Here is a 13,340-nt window from a genome sequence, read left to right as displayed (position 1 = left end):
TACATATATAAATAAATATAACAAACAAATCATATTTTTACAATACATGTACCCTCAGAAAAGAAGTATAATGTACACCTGTAGTTATGAATCCATCCTATAAGTGGTGCACTTTCTCTTTGTTTCCACTATATTTTTATTGTGTTGTGAGTAAATAGGGTTCCATAGACTTTTATCAATAAACCCTTTTGGAGCTTCTTTATTAACAAAACGGGCATAAAAACAGTTAAATATAAAGCTTTATTGGATTGTGCAGGAGCTGTGCTAAGGTACATTAAATGCAAGGGCTTTTATATACTTTCTTTTCAGTTTACAAGTTTTCTGATTTACTCTAGATGTTGAGGACAGACGATCAGCCCAGGGCAGTCTTCCTGAACAAGGCTCAAAAGGCTTAAAATCTGTGGATTTTCTGAGTGAGTTGGACAAAAAGGTTAAAAATACCACAGTGAGTGTTTCCTCTGTAGTCTTCATTATAGAGTTGAAAATACAAATCACCATGGAATACAGTGAGATAAAAATATAGCCATTACCAGTCATGTATTAAAGGCTTTCTGTTACAAGGATTACTATTGTTGGCTCTCTGTGCTAGTAATCAACACATTTGAGCTTAATCTACTGAAAAGATAACATTTGGTTTGGTGTTATAACTCTTGAAAGAAAAAAAAAAGCCAGACTACCCTCCCTTCAGTAAAAAGAAGACTACATAACCCTCACAGTTTTCTGACCACTCCTCCCCACTTCACCCAGTCCCCAAAGACAAAAAACAACAGCAACAACAAATGTCCTAATTAGAAATGCAGAGCTAGTATTTTATTTCCACTTTTAGTTTCCAATGCTGTTTTCTTAATTACTACCTGCAGGTTAGGGTTAGTAATCTGTATCAACTAAAGTTTCTGCAAGTGAGTCAGTTTAAATATTCTTAACAAATTACACTCATTTAATATGTGGACTGTAATTACACTTATCAGAAATTACAGTAGTTAGAGGGATTCCTGTCAGCCTCTTCATGTGGGCTTGTTTACATACAGCAGTCATGTTTGCATGCATATGTATGTGGGTTGCATACTGAGCAGCTAGTGAGTCATTGGAGTTTACAGATCAATTGCTGTTGGTCGATGGATGGTGCTTTGCAAAGACCACCCAGTCCAAGCACTCTACCCGTTCTGTCAAGCAGCCAGGAAAAGAGGCCACATACGCAAATTTTCTCTCACTTCCCCTTGCTTTCCATTTTCAAAACATACTTTTGAATCATAGCCTTGCTTCACACTCACACTCATATGCACATGTGCATGCACACACACACACACACACACACTGGATAAGCCATTGAATTCAGCCCGTGGTGTAGTTCTGGATCAGAGAGGAATTTGTTTCACTACAATGTGAGGCAGACTAACGAAGAAAACAGAGACAGCAAAGAGAAAAGGAGAAAAGAGGATTTGGGAGAAATGAGAGGCTAGACGAGATAAAAGCTGAAGACAGTTCAGAGACAAGAGAGGGGGAACCGAGAACAAAAGGGAAAATAATATGCATAATTTTACCGAGGAGGATTTGGAGCACTGCCTACAGAACCAAGTGAGCCGTGTCTGTAACTCTAAGGTTCCATGCACTGGTCAGAGGAGGTAAATAAAGGTTGTGACTTTGTCTGTGCTTGTCAGTTCATTGTACTGTCAAAATTGTGTGTGCACATTCCAAGTACAAGTCTGTGTGTCCACGTCCTCAATAGGACAGAAAACAAAACTGGAGATTCTGCAGCACTAATATGTGAATATGTATGTCTACATAATTGAAGACACCCAGGGTGCACGCCTGCATGAATATTTCATGAGTCACATTGAACATTCAAATATATATGCTGTATGTTGTAAATTTGCACACTTCTTGAGAATATTAAACATTCTTCTCCAGACACATCTCCCACCATTCATATGAAAATGGAAAAATGGAAATAATTGAGACGAGTGGCAATACTAGCCCATGCAATATCTAAAAACTTCCATCCATTTCATCCCTATACCACTTAGTCCAGGGGTTTCCAATCCTGGTCCTGGTCCTCAAGGACCACTGTCCTGCTTGTTTTTGAACTATCACTGCTCTACCCACTGCTTATTACCTGGATCAGGTGTGTAGGACAATCCCAATTTGACCTTTGTTTAATGTTTTCAGAAAAAATGACTGTCTGTAACACAAAAAGGTAATGTGTGTTTGTGTGTCAGACTAGTTTCCATGTGTAAGGTTGTGTTTTTGAGTGTTCACAGCAGCAAAGTTGTGTGCATGTCCTCTTTGTTTCTACGTGTGTGTGTGTGTGTGTGTGTGTGTGTGTGTGAGAGAGACAGATGCTGGAACATTTGTATTCCTTCCAGTCCATGAGACCAGGGAGATCCCATGATGTCCACAAAGATCAAGGTTAATATGTTAATATGTGTGCGTGCGTGCGTGCGTGCGTGCGTGTGTGTGTGTGAGCTGCAGGGATGCCAATTTCACTGATTAGCATAGCATGTGTTTGAGCATAGTGGTATCAAATTCACATTTAATTCATGATTGAGAACAACATTTTGTTTTCTTCATATACGTTTACTAAAATATCTACTACCCTTAATAAAGCAACAGTTTTAACAAAGTGCTTTAAAATGTGTCTTAAACCAGGAGCCACATACTACCTGGGCATTTTTATATTTGAGAGAGAGAGTGCGTGTGTGTGTGTGTGTGTGTGTGTGTGTATGTGTGCGTGTGTGTATACTCTTTGCGTGTATATCATATGTATGGGCAGTTTCAGTCCAGTGCTCACACCTAAGCCCCTAACCCTGACTGTTGAGATGAGTGTACGAAAGAGTCATAGATGTTCCAGTCCATTGCCCATGTTAGGATTCACAGTGAGCGTATCAAAAGTGTGTCATGCTGAAAAAATGATGTAAGGTCATGATACAACAAGGTAGAGTGGTGTGTTTGTGTGCGCTGTCACCTGCGTGGAAACAAGAGCTAGGCCGTCGCTCTCACCGGCGTGTACAACAAAAGCATCAAGTCAGTCAAGTTAGTAGAGATGGCGTGCGTGTGTGTGTGTGTGTGTGTGTGTGTGTATGAGCAGACACGTGCTTCAACAAGAAAAACCTATACAGCAGCAAATTCACATGGTAAACAGTCTGGTAATCAGCTGCTGACTCATGAAATAGTCACAGTAGCCAATAAATCACCAGCTATTAATTATTGTTTGGTCAGGAAGCAGTTTTTATGATAAGAGTACAGGCTGCTAGAGAATAATTTACAATGTAAAGGTAATTGACACATGGGCACCTTTCCTGATATGGTAAAAAAATACTGAGGTTTCACACCCTATCCACCAGCAACAGGCTAATTAAATATTGAAATCTGCAACTGGCTGATCAAATATTTATACTTGCCATGGGGCTGTAAAGTACTCACATTAGTTTGCTGAGTGGTCTCCCTGGCTTACTTAGAGATCACACGTTGTGTTCCTGAAACAAAAAATTGTGTAATATTTAATTATAATCCAAATCTTTTGAATTAGTCATTCATTAGTCATCTCTCACAGAGTAAAATGCATCTTTTTTATTACATCGATTGCATTGTGTTAGTTTTTCATGTCATCAGAAGAAATGAGACACAAATTTCCATTTTAAAGATCATTAGCGCATTTAACACTTCATTTTTAAAATTTTCTTCAGAATTACATTCACTGAATCATTAAATGTCACAGTAAAAGAAGTGCAGAGAGAGGGTTGACAGTTATTTCTTTGTACCTCAGCATTATTAGACATTATGCATCAGGGAGCAATAAGAAAAAAGAGAAAAACAGAGGGGAGGACATGAATAAGGTAATGAGCCAGACTTGAACCCACCTAATGAGTCCATAGTGACTGGGTTCAAATGTAGACAACTTTCATTGTCCTATTATTTGAGCTTTATATCATATAAAATCAAACTCACCCTATTATTTCCTATCCTATCCTGAAAAACCTGTATCGGTTCCTGTCCTCTCCTATTTGTCCTATCTTGTCCTGTCCTATCCCATCTCATTCTGTTGTATTGTATCATATCATATGGAAAGACAATCACATCACATTTCATTGTTTTAAGTCCTATCCTGACCTTTCTTGTCCTTTCTAATTTGATTCCATCTTATTGTATCATATAATATCAGATCGTGTCCATTGTATCATGTTGTATTGCATGATTGTGTATCGGCTTCTGCCCTATCTCATATTACATTGTAACAAAAATGAAAAAAGTGTCTTGTCAGTACCCTGCTGCTTTTCTCAGCACACTGCACTTTGCACATTTTATTCATGCGAGGTGTTAAATGCTGACTCACTTTCACCAGCAGCGACAAACATTCTCACTCTGCTGCCGTCCCAAGACTTTTACCTCTGACTGTACTTGTAGACATTTTTATACATGGCAGTTGTTTTAAAGTTAACTCACTGTTCCGTGATATAGTAAGACAGCTCGGAAATGTATGTTTTTGCCTGCTGCTGCATGCATTAATTATGGTTTCCATGCAAAATAGATTAGATGTGCAATTTCATTGAGTGGCTGAGGCAGTGACAGAGTTCATGGCTCACATTGCTTCGCCTCACACTCCAGTTTAATTTGGTGAAGACCCCACTAATCAAAGAAATTATTTTTTAAAAATCAGGCAATTTATGATTTTAAGCCTTCATTTTAGTTGTTTTTAAGTAACAGATCTCACTGTTGCTGTGATACATGACAAATTCAGATCAGTTCATTATGAAATATGCAGCTTTTGTATGAGCCATTAACTTTGTATGTAGCCTACAAACCATGCACTTTATCAACGATCAAGTTCCTAATCCACATGGATATGACCTATATGCTATTGTTTCTAGAGTTTGTAACAGTAAAGCTCCTATGTTTATATTCACAACCCTTAAATGCTTTATCTCATGAATGTTTCTGTTTAAAGCAAATCTGTGCTGTATTACAGAAAGGACAGAATGTCTGACATGGCATTGTTTTGGTTATTTTTCTGTTTTTCTGCAGGACATGTTTGACTTTGAGAAGGCATTGTCTGTTAGCTTATCTTCTGCTGTCTCTCAGTGTTTGGCATGTTCGAATACTTGTACAACAACTGATGCGCATTTGTTTCCCTAGATGACAATTCACAGACTCATCTCTGTTTCCTTCATGCTTATTTGCCAGAAAAGATACATTACTATGCATCATGAGTAAGGCATCTAGTGAATACACACTCTTTAATTGCAACAACATTTGTTGCATTGGATATTATGAATTCACACAAACTTGGACTGTGGACATAAAATAAAACCTGTGTCCCGTTGCTGCTGAAAGTTCATGGGGAAATGGTCCATATTTTATCATATTTTATCATATTTATGTATTATACAGTAGAATAGACCAAGGTCTCCAAACCCACCTCAGGTAGAATACATAGACATGTATAAATATCTGAGTTCCTCTAATATGGGACTAACATTTTTTTGGATTTTCCACATGTAAAAATGTTTAGTTCCATTATTTAATCTGAGATTTGTATCTGTGGAAATAATGTTTCACTTTAGAGGCTAGTATTGACCTTCTCTGCCCCTGAAGTGTTGTGCTTAGTAGTCAGCTGACAAACAATCTATGGCTAATGGTCTCTGTAGGCTTCAGTGCCGTGCAGCACATACCAGCAGGAGCCCTCGCTCCCTTGAATTTCTTTCTTTTTTTTGTTTTATACTTCGTATCTTCTCCATCTCCTCATCCGTCTTTCTGAAGCGAGCACACACTGTGTGCCTCTGTGCATACATACATGCATGCTTGACTATTTGCACGCTTACACTGCTCATCCTCTCTTTGACTTTCCTCATCTCAAAGATACTTTATTGGCATGAATGTGGTGATACACTATAACTAGTATGTCATGTCATACAATACATTTTTATAAGAGATCAAATATAAACAACCAGAAGAAAACACATATCTTTAACATCAGAACAGCTCTCTCTTTCTGCAAGTGCTGACCCCAACTATACCCTCTTCAAGGGTTGCTAGGTTACCACAAGCATGTGACACTTTGATGATGGTGCCACTTGCAGTTTGAATTTATAGCCCTTTGTCCCATCATCCCGCACTGCTGTGCATCATCAGGCCATTCAATGTACACAACCTCATTTATGTATGCTTTCCTACATTTCATTTTGCCTTTTTAGAATGTGCCTGAACCTTGTGCATGTACTGTATCTGTGGTTCTTACCACACCACTAGGTAAACTGTAGATTTTAACTATTTTCCAGTGCTTCCGTCTAGCTAGATTTAACATCTCCCTGATTTGTCTCTGGACTAAAATATTAAATTGATATTAATCATTTCATCTTACACTCGGTAAGATGAGACTGTCTAGTGCTCGTACATCCACAGCAAAATAGCTCCTTTGTCAATGTTCCAAATAAGACTCATATGAGTGTTTTGCCACTCTTTTAGAGACTACTTGGTGAAAGTTGAAAATTACCTCGAGCTAAATGGGCTAATTTTTTGACTGCTTGTTGTCTCTGCAGTAGAAGATGTGACACAAATGCCAAAGCCATACATTTTGTCCTCCCATGAGTAGACTATAGTTGTTATTGGCATCATCCTCAGCATCTGAAAAAAAATGTGCATTGCTGTAATTTTCCTGGCAAGGTAAGTCTTGTAAGAGAGGAAATGGCCATATTGAAAGATTTTAAATAATAGGCTACTGACACAATATAATCAGGTTTAAATCTTTGTTTTTCTGCTCTCATTATGTGTGATATACATAAATAGACAGAAACATTGTGATGAAATAATAGTTTGAATCTGACTTTCTCTTCTCCCTGTTAGTGACCTAGAGCATTGCCACCATTTTCTCAATGTTGATACTTGCAGCTGTTAACAGCTTATTAATCTTTAAATGATAATGATTTCATCTGCTTCTTCCCTTTTTAAAAAAAGATCTATTCCATTTTAATAATTTATGTGTGGAAGGATGATGACACCTTTCCCGTTAAGTTTATTGGCTTTATAAATTACCATCATCATTTCTGAAAAATTACCATAATGGGTGGCAGCTTTACAGGTCATAGTTCACTGGGTCTGTGACTCCATTTATGAAGGAAATAAGGAGGTGCCAACTAAATTAGACAGCCAATTTGGTGAAAATCTATTTTTGCTTTACACTATGCATGTCATGCATAACATGTAGAAAATCTGAAAATAACAATGTATAAGAAATTGCAGTTAATGTTTTACACTCAGCATTTTAAAACATGAGCAATGTTTTACCATCATGCTTTATTATTTTCATTAATGCATTAATGCATTTGTATTGTAAGTTAGAAACAATACAAGGCACATAGAATGATAAATATGTTTGTATGACTTTTTTTAAAGCTAGACAAACTGAATGTGTTTGTGTTTATGTGTCTGTGTGAGAGAAAGACTGACCGAGATATGGGGAGATGTAAAAACACCACAGGGTGTGATAGAGGCAGAACTGAGCACCAGCCATGATCAACTATTGTAAAAAAGGCCTGCCAGCTCTGTCTACTTACATGTTAGCTATGCTCAGTGGGTGCTTATAACTTCAAAGCTGGTCCACACATACACACAATCACACACACAAACAAACGGAGGTCACGGGCCATCAGCATCGATCACTAGCTTCACCTCTTCCGAAAGGTCCTGAACACAAACCTGATGTTCATTATCATTTCAACCAACATATCTCCTTTTTTTCTAACGTGCACAGATGATGCAGCCCCTCCAATGTGAAACGTGCTTGAGGTGATATGAACTAGCGGATAATAAGATCTGAGGTTATGTATATGTGAATGATGTGTTAATGTGATTCTTGGCGTATGAAAGATTAATTATGTGACCTCCCTCACAGACGGCAGCAAGGACCCAGTCTCCTGGTTGAGAAACTCTGAGCTGCTGCAAACTAATGAAAAGTATTCCTCTCACCAAGATTCAAAATTACGACACTGATTTTGATGGAACGCTGCTTAAATAAACAAGGCAAGAAGTGTGTAGCGGCATAAATTCATACTTGACATGTTTGACAAATTGGAGTTGATGTAGTGTTTTCTACAGAGGGAATTTAAACAAAAAGTCATCGGCAAACCCAAAGCTGACAGGGAGATGACACAGGGAGGAAATTGAGAATCCAGAGATCTTTGAGTTAAGCAACAGGATTTCTGTGGTGCTACAGGAGGCTTTGCTGCTTAGAAATTCTTATAGCTCTCATGATTGAACAGGCCAGTCACTTGGTTATTTGTCAGTCATTAGTTACTTTGGCAATATATCTCTGGGCACAGATAAAAATGGAGACACATGTACATGTACCACAGTCATGAGCACAACCCTGTCACACTGCACACATTGCTCCAGTACAGTGTTCTTTTTGGATGAACTGGAGCTTTACCTCCAGTTAAAATGTGTGGCCCCACATGTGATCCACATATATTCTGAAATAGAGAAGCTCCAGTCCCAGAGCGCTGAGAGCTTATTTTTCTATTCGATGTGAGATGACAGCAGGAACTCCCTTTAGGGCTGCGAACGTGGACATCAATTTCAGGCACTGTGGGTTTACATGGGCAATTCTCCCTGTAACATGCTGAGACAAAAGCAAAATGATTATCATTGGGTTATGAGGTGCAGATATAACATGAAGAAATTCTATGAAGATTGACAAAATTATTCAAATACACAGATTGATGAGTAAAAGCATATTTTGATGAATATAAATCTGAACCTAGTCAAATGCCTCTTTTCAGGCTACAAAGGAAGACATCAGTGAGTCAGTCCAGCCAGTCAGTAACTTGACAAGTCATTTAACTGATTGTGGAGTCTGAATTCTGAAATAACCTGTTCATCACTGGCCATGACTATTCCATGATTTAATAAAAGAAGACTTTTAAAAGAAGCTTTAAGATGGAAATTCTGTCAGACCATGAGTGTAAGCTGCTGATTTTCTGAACTGTTTCTGCTTACATCTTTTAATTACAACAGTATAAAAAAGTATTCTCGACTCTGTTGGTACCCAGAACGATCAATTTCAGCATAGTTGTCAGGTGCTTTTACTGGCTCTAACCTGTGCTGAAACTAGTCCACGGAGAATAACCAATTACAGGGCTTTTATTTTAACACCACACAAGCATGCCCTGAACATGCCAATTTCCTCCCAGCCTCTGGATGTATGTCTTCCAAAATGTTGTGAGTGAATCAATACTCATCCTCACCTGTGTAATATCCATATCTCCTGAGCAGTGTTCACAGTAGATTCCCCAAATCATTAATTTAAAAGATTGATAAAACACTCTAACACCTTATTGTTTTCCATCTCTACTAGCTATCACTTCCCCTAATTGGTTTTCACATTTTTTCACAGTCTGCTCACTCTGTTAGCTCTCCCTCCATCCCTTCCCCTCCTCCCCCTCCTCCAATTGCACCAATTGTCCGTTTTTTTTCCTTTGTTTCCTAATAAACTCTTTTCTCATGCTTTTTCTTCAAGGCACCTTCTTCTCTTTTCCTCCTCATTTCCATCTCACTCACCCCGTCATTTCATGCTCCTTTTCCCCTGTCTCCATCTGACATCTGTCTTTTACTTTCCAATCTCTGTCCTCCCCTCTCCCTCTATCGTTGCAAGAAATACCAATAAGGATTGCCTCCCTGTGCAGGAGTGTGTGCAAGTGTGTCAGCCAATGCTACATACACCGCTGCTTCATATTCTCCTGCAAACTGCAAGAGTGCAGCAACACAAATGAGCTTCACAGCACTGCACTGAAAATCAGTGACTTCATTAATGACCCAGGCCTACACACGCAGGACAAAAGAGTGGGGGTGTGTAGCTGACATTTTGAAAATGAACTAAATTGAAATCCAAAATAAATCAAATTTTGGCATATAAAAGCCTTCCAGTGGGTGCCAAAAAAGGCTTTTATTACTGAGAACAATATTTTTCACTTGGAAAATCAGTAATATGTGAGTGATGTACACATTTAATATGTGCTGTATGTGGAATTTGTAGTAAATTAAATGAAATTAGACTTTGTGCTTACATACACCACTCAGTATAAACCTGAATTGTCCAGTAACAATCCAGCACGTCTGACAAATCTTCAGCCAATCTAAATAACTGCTTAAGAGCCCGTAACTCAGGGGCCAAGAGTGAATTTGTGATTCCTTTGTCTTAACCTTCATTACAGTCTTTTCAATAACAATTACAGCTGATTTAATGTTATTGTAACTTAGAACAGATTTTAAAACATAATCCATCACATCAAGTAACCTGACTCGCAATGCTATAAATATCTAATGTGGTGATGTGTGACAATTTTAGCCATTTGTTGATATCTAGTGACTAAGCTGGTTATGTGTATGTGGGTGGGGGAGAGAATGAATGTATTAGTCTGCATTTGCACTATAACAAAGATGATTTTTATCAGTTCACAACAGTAGACATGTCTTTGCACTGTTACAATGTTCTAAACCTCTTCTGTTCTCTTTCCTGTCTCACATTAAGGTGTGATATAATCCAATTTTGTGCAGTAATTTCCACTCCCAGTATGCAGATCCCAATGTCAGTCTACTCGTTTCATCATTTCAGACAATGTGTCAGACTTTGCTCTGCACTGCACATCCATTAAATGATAGAAGCCAGCCAAATTTTTCGCTTTTTTTGCAATCTATGTTAGTCTGACATGTCTCCTGAAGACAGAGTTTATATGTTTTCATACGCGTGCTGACAAGCACACATATACACGTTCAAACTTGGAGATCTGTATGTGTTCTTGATTTTGTCTTTTATTGGCCCTTGATTTTATATTTGTTTGTCCTTTGTTTTCTTTGAAGCACTTTGTGACAAAGCACTTTGTGACAAGTGCTTTATAAATAAATCTGACTTGGTTTGACTGCCCAGCCCTATAATATGATGGGAGGGATAAAAACACTTCTTAAAGCATGGCTATAGTAGTGAACCATGATCTAGGAGATGGGCAGGAAGACAGAGGATCTCACATTATGCAGGTTGACTGAAATTTAATTGGAACACTCATGACTTAAATAGGAAATAATGCAGAGACCAGAGGTGGAGAACTGAGTTCAAACTGTGTGGTCTAAAAAAGAGAAAATGACTGCAATGAAGATGGTCTGTTTGATTTTTTTGTGCACGGGGAGCAATAAGTAAAGGTTTTTTTTCAGTGACCATGAGCTTTCATAACAGTAATAAGCCTGCCATACACTGACTTCAGTTGAAAATCTGGTTCAACGGCAACAATTCCATGAGATAAGCAACAGGTTTCAGTAATTTAATAACAGAAGAAAAATGCATTATAGCAACTGTGAATTCTCAAGCTCAGCCAGTCATTTATTTTTCATTATTTTTAAGACACAGTATAATACCATTTATAGCATTTTCTGCTTTCCCATGTTGCACTGTTTTAATGATGTGCTATTGGGATTACAACACTACAAACATCTACTTGTATTTATGGTTTTGCTTTACTAATTTAACTTAACATTTTAACTTTTAACTTGAATCAAACATCAGGCACAGTGCCACTAGTGTCTAAGTAGAAAATTGTGGCATTAATAAAAAATAAAAACACAAAATATTATGATTGGCATACAGTATATTGCACAATATTGTATGGTACAGTAAAACATCAAACTAAGTAATAGGTTCCAAGAAAGGAGAAATTATATGTAGATATCAATGTGAATAAATTAAAATAAATTATGAAAAATAAATTATAAAAATTGTGTGTTGTTGTATCTAACGTATGAAGGTTGCACAGGACAATGAAAGTGTTAAGGATGGGTAGTGTGTGTCAAAGAGACAGAAAAAGTGTTTAAGACATCAATGAATATTTTAAGAGACCAAGAGCTGTGGGAGGGATGGGTGAGCTGAAAGAGAGTTGGACTGCTGAGAGACGGAGAGATAATTTAATAGACGGGCAGAGCAAATGTATTGGAGGAGAGACAGAAAAGCTGGAGGGATGGGAGATGAATGAATGGCGGACTAATATGGACTAAGCGATGGAGAGAAGAACCGACATTAATTTAATAAGATGGATGAATGGACAAAACATTGTGCAATGTTTAAAAAATACCCAAACCTGGACTGCCTTGTGACAAATGCAAAGTGTATTTGTGTGTGCATGTGTGTGTGTAGTTGCACAGAATTAAATGTTTCACAATTGGGAACAGTTAAAAAAAAAATAGGAGACTCAAACAAGTTTTAGATGGATAATGTCTGAGGGAGTAAACAGAAAAAAAAGATACTAGGATGAAAAACCAATGAGCAGTATTATTCAGAACTGCATGCACAGTGAAGTTCAGTCTCAGTCACCAATTTGTAGGAGGCAATGGTGAAAATGAGCAGCGGCAACTTCTCCAGTGCAGGTTACATGTTCATTGTTGCCCAATATCAGGCGAACAGCACTTGAGCTAAGCAAAGTGGCATTTATGTCAAGCAGAAGGACACTTGAGGGCACTTAAGATGAGCAAAGAGGAGGCACCAGAGGGGCATTTGTAGTGAAACTGGGATGATCAGAGGGGCAGTTGTGCCCCTCTGATGGCTTGCTGATGTGGTGTTTTGCAAGAGATTTAATGTGATCAATTTAAAAACCAAAAAGCACCGAAGTGCCCATTTTAAGCTTGGCACTCGTCAGGTAGTATGTAACTATCATGCTTCTGAATGAAGTCTAGAATGGGATCTTGCTAAGACCTTGTGGATGTCTGGAAGGTCATTGTTATTCATACACTAAGCATTGCATTATTACATATATTCATATACATGTCAGTGGCCTATTAGGGCAGAGCAGTGAAAAAAATTCCCCTGCAAAGGCCACAAGCTACAACTACTGGCAAACAACACTGAGCTCCAATGCTATGTCGATGATTATCCACTGTATCTGCTTGATTTGGGAGTAATTCAGATTGGCATGACTTAATGCCAGAGTTTAAATTGGACTGAAATTAGTCAGAGATTAGCTGAGCTCCATCTATCTATATTCAAATGAATTCCTACTTCAGCTCACCTCCAACTTCTGATGGTAATATTTAATGTAATCCTGTTCTAAAATTTGACTTGAATATATCTTCTGAATCAACTGGTGTTTTCACCCAAAGGTGAAAATCTGGGCAGTTTCAGTGAGAAATACGAGTGTCAGTAGTAGTTATATAATAGTATAGTAAACAGTAGTATCATAATGGACATTTTTTAAATTCAAAATGTAAACTTGATCACATTAGGCTGCTTAAAGGACCTGCATATTTACTATCACTATTCCACATACTTGGATTGAGCCAGTGGGCTGTTTTCCCTGCCTTCTAAGAATAAT

The sequence above is a fragment of the Mastacembelus armatus genome, chromosome 21, assembly GCF_900324485.2.
Source record: "Mastacembelus armatus chromosome 21, fMasArm1.2, whole genome shotgun sequence".
Lineage (NCBI taxonomy): Eukaryota > Metazoa > Chordata > Actinopteri > Synbranchiformes > Mastacembelidae > Mastacembelus > Mastacembelus armatus.
This window is presented reverse-complemented; position numbering follows the sequence as displayed.